General features: G+C 49.5%; 1 long non-coding RNA gene across 1 annotated transcript; it reads left to right on the top strand.

Annotated features, from left to right (window-relative positions):
• The first annotated feature begins 4,598 nt into the window (after positions 1–4,598).
• On the top strand, positions 4,599–9,489 carry LOC110141518 (uncharacterized). The gene is made up of 4 exons (XR_002315068.2): positions 4,599–4,850; positions 4,970–5,120; positions 5,970–6,123; positions 7,028–9,489. It is a non-coding gene; the product is annotated as an uncharacterized lncRNA (long non-coding RNA).
• The last annotated feature ends 425 nt before the right edge of the window (positions 9,490–9,914 follow it).

Below are 9,914 nucleotides of genomic sequence, written 5' to 3' on the forward strand. Positions count from 1 at the left end.
TGCTGCACCTGTGGCTGCACCAAATTTGGGGGCTTGAAGTTCCTAACAAGTTTCCTTATGATGGGATCATCCGCCATGGCCATGTATATATGTGCTCAGTCACCAAGTCATGTCCGACTCGGTGACCCCATGGACTGCAGCCCGCCAGGCTCCTCTGTCCTTGGGAGTTCCCAGGCAAGAACACTGGAGTGGGTTGCCATTTCTTTCTGCGGGGACTGTTCTGACCCAGGGATCAAACCCGTGTCTCTAATGTCTCCTTCCTGGCAGGCAGATTCTTTACCACGGCACCACCTGGGAAGCTGGCCGTATAGATAGAATCGTCGTAATTGAGGACAGCTTCTAACTAAGAATGTGGTCATCTGACAAATTCCAGTCAAGGACAACAGAAAACACCAGACTGGAAAGTCTTTTATTATGAAGAACCCTTTGAAGAAGTAAATGAACTGATTTCTTCAGTCATAAAAGGCAACATCCAGGGATTTGGGATGTGAGAGAATCCTTCTGAAATCAATCTGGAGTAGCTTCTCCCTTGTTCATCTTCTGAGTGGACCTGATCCTTATCACTGTCATATCTCCAGTGTTGGTTTTCTGAGAGCCAAACAAGTTTTAATGTGGTTTATTACTGTTAAGTCACAGAGACAACTTTAAACAACAGAGACAACTTTCAATACAGCTCCCAGCCAACCGTGATGCTCTGCCATGATTCCAAGAGAAAGCAGGACTTGCAGCACCTGGCTGAGTGAAGCCTCTGCTCACAGGAATGGTCCCTCAGGTCTTGACTCACCTCTAGATTTGGCCCCAGGAATCAATTCTACTGTGTGTCCTCAGTGAAGTTATAGTGTGATTGGTTCCAAGCCCATGAGGGCTTATCAAAAGCAAAAACAACAAAAAGCATGCAGTCTTTTTCACATAAACATCTTATTTTTCTTCTGCTTCCTTTGTAGTCTAAAGATTTTTCTTTTATATGTTAGGAGCCCATGGGTTGTCATGAATCACTTTCCTATCCTGATCAATATAACCTCTCTTTTTAAAGAAAAAAAAATCATGATGCTTATTATTGGATTCTTCTTTAATCCAGAGTTTTAGAATCACCTAGATCCACCACTAGCCCCATTTTTACAAATGAGGAAACCAGAATAGAGTTGAAGCAATTCACCCCGATTCAGATAGCCTAGGTTGAACAACGGATCTGGACTGGGACTCTGGAATTCCACCCAAGTGACAGTCCTATGAATTAATATTTTGTAATTTTGCTTCATTTCATTTCAAGATCCAAATGCTAATTTCATGCTCGGAAACAGCACAGGATTGTTTTAAGCTGTGCTTACTAGTTCCTCATCCTGAATATTTGGTATAATGTCAGCACCAATGGAATAAACCCACCTGAGTTTGGGGGCCTTCCTGGTGGCTCAGACGATAAAGAATCTGCCTGCAATGTGGGAGACCTGAGTTCAGTTCTTGGATCAGGAAGATCCCCCGGAGAAGGGAATGGCTACCCACTCCAGTTTTCTTGCCTGGAGAATCCCTTGGACAGAGGAACCTAGCAAGCTACAATCCATGGGGTCACAAAGAGTCAGACACAACTGAGAGACTAACACTTTTGAGTTCACAACTCACAAAACATCAAAAGCAGTTACATCCCTCCGCAACGAAATATGCAATGTATTTGGAACAGTTTACCACTGAGAAGAGTGTGACACGTGTCTGGCTAAAGGTATAATTCGCTCCAACTGGGATGACTTTTGAATTTAGAATATTCACAACAAGTTAAATTTAACATGGTTCCAAAGCTCCAAGAGTGAAACAGCTGTACTACAGAAATCCCCCATGATCCCTAATTCTATATTTGAGGTTCTTTGAGTGCTGCCAATATAAATTCTGGACTTATTAAGGTGCCCAAAGATTTGCTCCCAACTTTGAAAGATCCAAACCATAAAAGTCCACCCTGAGACCATTCCTCTATGTCACTGAACTAATAGAATTCTTCCTTTGTGTGTTGTGAAGGAAAAGGAAGACCAGATTTACACATATGGCTCTTTGGGCTAACAGCTGCATGCAAAGTTCTTTCAGTTTTGGCTCCTGCCTCTAAACTCTTTTGAGCACTTTAAAGCAATGTCATTCTGGGACTACCCTGGTGGTCCAGGGGTTAAGAATCCACCTTGCAATGCAGGGCTCGAGGTTTGGATTCCAGGTCAGGAAGCTAAAATCCCATGCCCTGGGGAGAGATTAAGCTCACACACGGCAACTAGAGAGTCTGTGTGCCACAGTGAGAGGCCCCTGGAGCCGCAGCTGAGACCTGATGTAGCAGATAGATAAATATTAAAATAGATATTAAATATTAATATAAATGTTAAGACAATATTATATAACATGATGATATATTATTAAATATAATAATAACTAAACTAATAAATATATAATATATATTATGATATATGATATATAATAAATTGTATAAATTTATATTCAAATTTATATAGTATATAAATTTATATATAAATGTATTTAATTTAATTTAAACATATAAATTTATGTAATCAATATATTATGTATAAACATTAGTATTAATATATTAAATATTAAAAAAAATATATAGGGGCTTCCCTGGTGGCGCAGTGGTAAAGAATCCATCTGCCAATGCAAGAGACATGAGTTCGATCCCTGATCTGAGAAGATCCCAAGGGCCATGGAGCAACTAAGCCCGTGGGCCACAAGTACTGAGCCTGTGCTCCGAGTCCAGGAGCCTCAGCTGCTGAGCCCCAGCCCCTAGAGCTGGTGCTCCATGACGAGAGAAGCCGCTGCAGTGAGAGGCCTGCAGACCGCAACTAGAGAGTAGGCCCTGCTTGCTGCAGCCAGAGAAAAGTCCACACAGCAACAAACCCCCAGCACACCCGATACGTAAATAAAGTTACTTAAAAATAAAGCAATGTGGTTCTATTACTAGGCTTCAGAACAAGGATGGGCCCACAACTTTTTTCTGGGTGTCCGGGGGGTAAAAGCGGCGACCACAAAATCGTGGTGGCGATTAGACTTTGGGCCCTTGGTTTGCACACGTAGCCTGCCTCTGCCCTGAGGACTGACGCTTAGGAAGGCTCCGCTGCCTTCTCTCCGTCACTGCAGTCCCCCACCTCCCTCCCTTCTGCCTCCCTGCAAAAAACCCTGCTCCTCCCTGCTTGGCAGCTGCAGCAGATCCTGCTCCATGAAGCCCACCACCCCCCGACCCTGGAGTTCCACAAGCCCCAGCTGACCTGTATCTCCAACCCGCCTCACCCAGGGTGAGGGCCTTGGCGTCCCTACCCAGGACTCAGCTTCTGGCAGCCAACCCTGAGGCCTTCCTTCTGATTGCTGAGTCCGCAACCTCAGCCAACCCCCTCCCCACCTCCCTCACAGACCCATGAAGAAAAAGAAAAGCGTCTGACCTACTACTGTGCCTTAAAACTGAGCGATAACTATTGTTGCTGCTCGGCTGCTAAGTCATCTCCGACTCTTTGCAACCCCATGGACTGCAGCATGCCAGGCTTCCCTGTCCTTCACCATCTCCCAGAGCTTGCTCAGACTCATGTCCATTGAGTCAGTGATGCCATCCAACCATCTCATCCTCTGTCGTCCCTCCTCCTCTTGCCCTCAATCTTTCCCAGCATCAGAGACTTCTATGAGTCAGCTCTTCGCATCAGGTGGCCAAAGTATGGGACCTTCAGCATCAGTCCTTCCAATGAATACTCAGGGTTTATTTCTTTTAGGATTGGCTGGTTTGATCTCCTTGCCGTCCAAGGGACTCTCAAGAGTCTTCCCCAGCACCATAATTCAAACCCTTTATCATCATCACATTTACCCAGATGGCATTCACATTTTCAACTGTGGCCTCGTTCTTTATTAAATTTGAAATTAGCTTTTGCCTGAAAGCTAAAAACTTGCGGTAAAACAAAAAGTACGAAGATGAAAGGTGGAATGAAGCTACATAAAGTGTCATGCGTGCAGGCATCTCATATTCACATGCTTCCCACATGACTATGACAAGTAACGTTCACACAGAGACAGGCCAGAGAGACGGCCTTGGAGCTGTGCCCAGGAGGCCCACCCCACTCCCTTCTTGTCCCTTGGGCTTCTGCGAGATGCCTCCTGTAGCTAAATGAACCCTCTCTTCAGGCGGAACTGGTTTGGCAGGCTCTCCCTACCTTGTGATCAGAGAAATGCGATCAGGACCAGAACCAAACTCTTAGTGTCTTCTCACCGCATAGCACATTGTTAACGTCAGTACACAGTTCTTAACTATACTGTCTGTTGTATGCTCTCTGTACAACATACATAACCATACATAAAACTCTGACATGTATGTTTTATTTATATACAGCCATTTATAAAACTATGTATATAGTTATATGTGTCAAGCATCTATGTCAGTTACATTTATCAACTGATTTAACTAGATCAATATATGTCAGTGAACACAGATCTGAGTTAAGTGGCTACACTGTGTCCACCATGTGGCCAGAACTCTTCGGGTCTGAGGACACTGTTCACCTCCATACATGGTAGGTTTTCTTCCAGCTTTTTATTGAAATCTCAAACTGTGTCTTGATTAGAAGAGAAACCCTAAACGTTTTCTCTAGGGGAAACAAGAATGTGCAAAGCTTCTGGACTTGGAACAAAATGATGAAAACTGTTATCCAGAGAGTCTGCATTTCCTGGGAGGCGAAAATAAACCTAAACCTGGGACAGAACTGAGAACTCTGTGACCAGAAGCTGGTGTTCTGAGGGCTGATGTCACACAGCCCAGCGGGTCTCAAAGCCCCAGAACATACCTGTCCCTCCCTTGAGGTCTGGCACAAGACGGTGCATCTGGAAGTCAGGTATTCCTTGTGGTGACAGGAAGCTCCCTCCAAGAATCACAGAAGTGGGGGTGGGGGGATTCATCACTGAAGCATCTTGTTCCAGACGATTCATTTTGCTTTTATTTGGTTTCACACAGCTCAGGACGCCTGGACTCAGGGAGGCGTTGCTACCATTCGAATCATTGGCTTTTCTCCGGGAGTCACTTCTCTTCTCTCCAGGGATTACCAAGCCTTTGAAGGGACCCTCTTCTCAAGGCTCAGAGCATTTGATTAAATTGCTCGTTCCAGGTAAACTCGATTTTGAGGAACTCAGTTGTATTTCGGAGGAAAGATAGCCAAGCGAGGTGTGTAATCAACAATAAAGACAGAACAAGGGATGGGGGCTCCTGGTTCCTGGAGAGGCAGGCTCCTCTGTGCAGGACAGAAGGGTTTGGAAGGGAGTTTCTAGAATCTCCTTAAATACTGAGGTGGCATGACCCATTTGTCGGTGGGAAAAATGGACATTCCCCCCCCGCTAAAATTCGTTTACAAAATGGGTTCACGTATTCTCAGCAGTGTACACATAACATTTGGGCGGAGGAGAGACATTCCCTTAGTTATTCCCACAGGAGATTTGTAAGCCTGATTCTGAAAGTTCAATGAATTTCAGGGGCTTCCTAGGTAAAGAACCCGCCTGCCAATGCAGGAGACTTAAGAGACTCAGGTTCAATCCCTTGGTTGAAAAGATCCCCCAGAGAAGGGAATGGCAACCCACTCCAGTATTCATGCCTGGAGAATCCCATGGAGAGAGGAGCCCACAGTCCATAGGGTCAGAGAGGGCTGGATACGACTGAAGCGACTTAGGATGCATGCAGTGTTTGGGAGCAAAGCCATGGGCCAAGTACAGGCCTGTTACTCATGTGGAGCTGCACATTACTGCTCATGAGAGAGAGATTCTTCCCACGGGGGTCCTTCCTTCTGTCTAGAGTAAACCTTCCACCCACCCTGGACCAGCTTAGGGAGATCCAACCACGTTTTACACGCAGAAGGCTCTGTGGCTTGGGATAACTCTCCCTCCACTGAAGGAAGCCCATGGAGGTTGCTAAGTGGCTGGGGGAGGGGGGACATTCACGCGCTTCCTGGCACTTTCCTGCCCAGGTGTGCGCTTGGCCACAAGATGATACTTGAGAGGCTTGACTTCAAGATTATGATCACTGTTGCAGGCGGCCTCCTGATGGCCGCGAGCCTGCTGATGTGCTTTATCATCTGTCTTAGCTACAAAGTGGCAAAGTCAGTGAAGGAAGAGAAGACGGTAAGAATGGCTAACACCCCCACCCCCACCCCCACCAACCCTCAGATGGGATCCTGGGGCTCGTGCTTGAGCGGGGTCATCCCCGGCCCTGTGGCCGCACCCTGGGTGAGGTCAGGAACGGCAGGAGGGTTTGAGAGGACCGAGGTGGGGAGGGTAGAATCTGGCTTTCTGCCCCTTCCCATCTGGGGCTGTGAGCTCACAAGGAGAATGTTCTCAGTTGCTGGGTCTGCGCTGCTTTGCCGTCCCTTGGCCTCGCCAGGTTCACCCTCAGCGGGTTGATTCCACACTGGCTGGCTCCGCCCCACCCTTTCTGTCCGGGCCCTGCAGACTAGGGGCTGTCGGGTGGCTGTGATGAGTTCTCTGCCTCTGCTTACTGGGAGGACGGGCTGAGTTGATCTCCTCCTGCCTGAGTCGGTGAGCCCTGGGGATGGTGAGATGGGCCTACAGGACTCTGGGGGTGTTGAGCTCTGCGGAGATGCCAGCTGATCTGACCGTGGGGTGCAGGTCTTTGCAAAACGGTTTTCACTTTATCTGGAGTCAAGGAGCACTTTTGCAGCAGGTAAAAGGAACGTCTCCAGTGTGGGGAGGTTACCCCTGTGAGGACGGGAGGACCCCAGAGCCCAGGCTGGGTGTCTGCGTGGCGGTCCCCGTGCATCATGCCTGCATCTCCTGCCTGGAGCCCATGTAGACACTGTCGGGTCAGACCCGTCAGACCTGTGCCACGCCCCTTCTCATTGGTAAAATGCTGGAGGAGGACAGGGTGGGGTAAGGATTCGGGAGAGGAACAGAGACGTACGATGGAGGGCTGGCGTCACACGTCGCCACCGCCTAGCTGAGGACCTCTGATGATTCCAAGAAATGGATTTCTTTAAGTAATCAAATGTTTCTTATAAAATCTCTGAAGGGAAATGTAACAAGCAATGACGCTGACACAAAAGACAAGAAACCCAGTTTGGAAGCAGGTCAACCTGAGGTTCCGCCAACTCCAGCGTCAAAGCCCCGGTGACAGAGTCTCGGAGAGAGATGCCCTGGGGACCCTCAGTCCAGGCAGGTGCGACCCCGGCATCTCCCGGGCCACAGTCCTGCCTCGGGAAGTACAGTCAGCCCGGCTGCCTCCTGGCTTGGTCCCTTCAGTGTCTGCACTCCCTCTGGGTAGGAGCCGCCTTACATCCCAGGGTCCCAGCACACAGCCCAGAACCTTAGGTGTCAGGGGTAATCACCTGTCACCTTTGCGCCAGATAAACCTCTCAGGCATAGCAGTAAATCATGAATAACATTAATTTTGCTTACTGGTAACAGTATGTTACACCTTAGAATGTTTAGTAAAATAATTTCCTGCTAGTTTATTTTCTGAAAACCCATATAATATCACAATGTCTTTATTTTACCACCCACTCACATTGAACATAATTGCATCATCATTTAACGTAATAGCTGACATGGGGCTATTATTTTAACTCATTAAGTGAGTTATTATATGTAACGAATGCGTTAAAGCCCCTAAAATGTGGAATGGTGCCTGAGAACACATCCTGAAATTAGGAGCTCGGCTAATAGGTCCAAAGGAAACATCCTCAACTCACTGCTGACCACTGGGGCTGGGGGCCCAGCCCTAGTTCAGCACATAGATTCCTGCCCAATGCTGTATTCTCTTCTCAAAGGGCTTCCTTCACCAACACTCGGAGTTGGCTGGGGTGGGCACAACTTAGAGGCGGGAACTCTATCAGGGTTGTGTGGGACGCAGGCCTCATGCCCGTTCCCGGCTGCCACTTTGAGCCTGGGAGGAGCCCCGCACATCCCCAGCCTCAATGTTGACCCTTCCCAGATGAGACCTGTGCCTGGCGAGCTCCTGTCCTGAGGCTGCCATTCTGTCTCTCCCAGCCACCAGACCACAGATGATGACCCAGCGTAACGCTGGGCCTGCCTGGGTGCAGTCACTCTCAAGAGGAGCGGTCACCCCCTGGGCAAGGGGCAGTGGGACCGTGTGTGGCCTCTCTGGGTTTCACAGTCCTGAGTTGAAAGTTATTGGGTTTCTACTTCTGCCGCCCCCAATATCTGTGGAATCCGGGTCCTTCCCCCCCATTTACAAATTCACGTTTGCCTACTCAGCCCTCACCTTCTAACCTGTGAACAGGAGACCCACTCCAGCCCAGTGGCCAACACGTGGGTTCCCCGCTCACAGCCCCAGCCGGGAACCCGCACCCTCGCTGCCTGGCTCCCATGTGTCTGATGGATCAGGTCGGCTGCAACCCTTCCTAACCCTGAACCCATCTCCATCTTTAACCCAACCTGTCCTGCCTCACCTTAAACCTTGGTCACCTCCTCTCCAAAAGGTCACATCAGGCTCTCATGTGGACAGAAGGCATTTAGCAAATCCTTGTCTTCTGCCCCCACCCCCACTCTCACCCTCCCCCGACCCTCCCCGCTCCGCGGCCCTTCTTTGGCAGCACCCTCGCCCCCTCACCCGGAACTTTCTTGCCTTTGTCTCCCCGTCTGCCTTCAGATGCCTGTCTCCTCTCTTCCTCCATCGCTCAGCGCCCGTCTCAGACTCCCCCAGCTTCTAGGGTCTGCCAGGGACCGCACCCCGACCAGGTGTGATGGTTTTCAGACATGCTTGCAGGTGGGACTCACCTGGAGGGCTCTAAACCGCCTGTGACTTGGCCCTTCCCCCAGGAAATGATTAAGTAGAAGTGGGCAGGGGGCAGGGAGCAGCTCCCTTTTCAGAAGCACCGTGCGTGGTTCTGACATGCAGCCACGGTTCCGGATTCAGGGTCTGATCTATTTCACTTTGACATTATAGAGAAAAACGTGTGTATGAGGCAGTATCCTCTAAATTATTATACTCAGTCCTCAGGGACAAGTGTTCAGTCTTGTGCGACCAACGCCAGGATCAGTCTTAGGACACGCCCTTCACCCTGCGAGTCCCCCTGGTCTGTGTCAGGGGCACATGGGCACGCCCCCGACCCCAGTGGGTTAAGCCAGCCCTCCTGGGGCGCTCTGGTCCCCACGAGGCCCCCATTACATTCTGACAGGTCTGCTGCTCATCCTGGGCTCCCCTCATAGCTCAGCTGGCAAATCACCTGCCTGCAATGCAGGAGACCCAGGCTCGATTCCCAACTGGGACCTAGAGCTCAGACCAGCAAAGCAGCAGGCTTCCCCATCCACTGCCTACAGGGTCCACTGCCTGCTGCTGAAAAAGCCTGGATTTCTGCCTGCCGCCCCAGCCTAGGGCGGCGAGGCTGCTGGTCCCCACAGGGGCGCACAGGAGCAGGCAGCATCTCTCGGCCGCTGCCTAAGACCATTCCTGCTGGTCTGACCCAAAGAGCAGGTTTTCAAGCATCAATTGCTTCTTGGGACTTCCCTGGTGGTCCAGTGGTTAAAAACCCATTTTCCGATGCAAGGGGTGTGGGCGTGATCCCTGGTGGCCAACTAAAACCCCGTATGCTGCAGAACAATGAAGACCCAGCGCGGCCAAAATAACGAAAAAATAAATAGTTTTTTAAAAATTTAAAGAATAAAGGCTTCTCAATTTGTTGCCTGACTCAGGTCAGTTTCTAGAACCCTGAAGTGATTGTTGGTAACAGATTGGTCTAATTCTTCCCTGGTTTCTATGGAAAGGCAGCGACCACCACCCCTCCACTCCCGCCCCACCTCACTGTCCTGCACAAATTCACTTAGAAGTGAGGTGTTTATGGGGTTCCGCCCAGGTCACAACAGACTCCCTTCTGCCTCCTCCACTGTTTGCACCTCTGGTCTCAGAGAGACTCCGAGGGCCATGGCAGTGGCTTCCA

The sequence above is a fragment of the Odocoileus virginianus genome, chromosome 7 (genome assembly GCF_023699985.2).
Source record: "Odocoileus virginianus isolate 20LAN1187 ecotype Illinois chromosome 7, Ovbor_1.2, whole genome shotgun sequence".
Taxonomy (NCBI): Eukaryota; Metazoa; Chordata; class Mammalia; order Artiodactyla; family Cervidae; genus Odocoileus; species Odocoileus virginianus.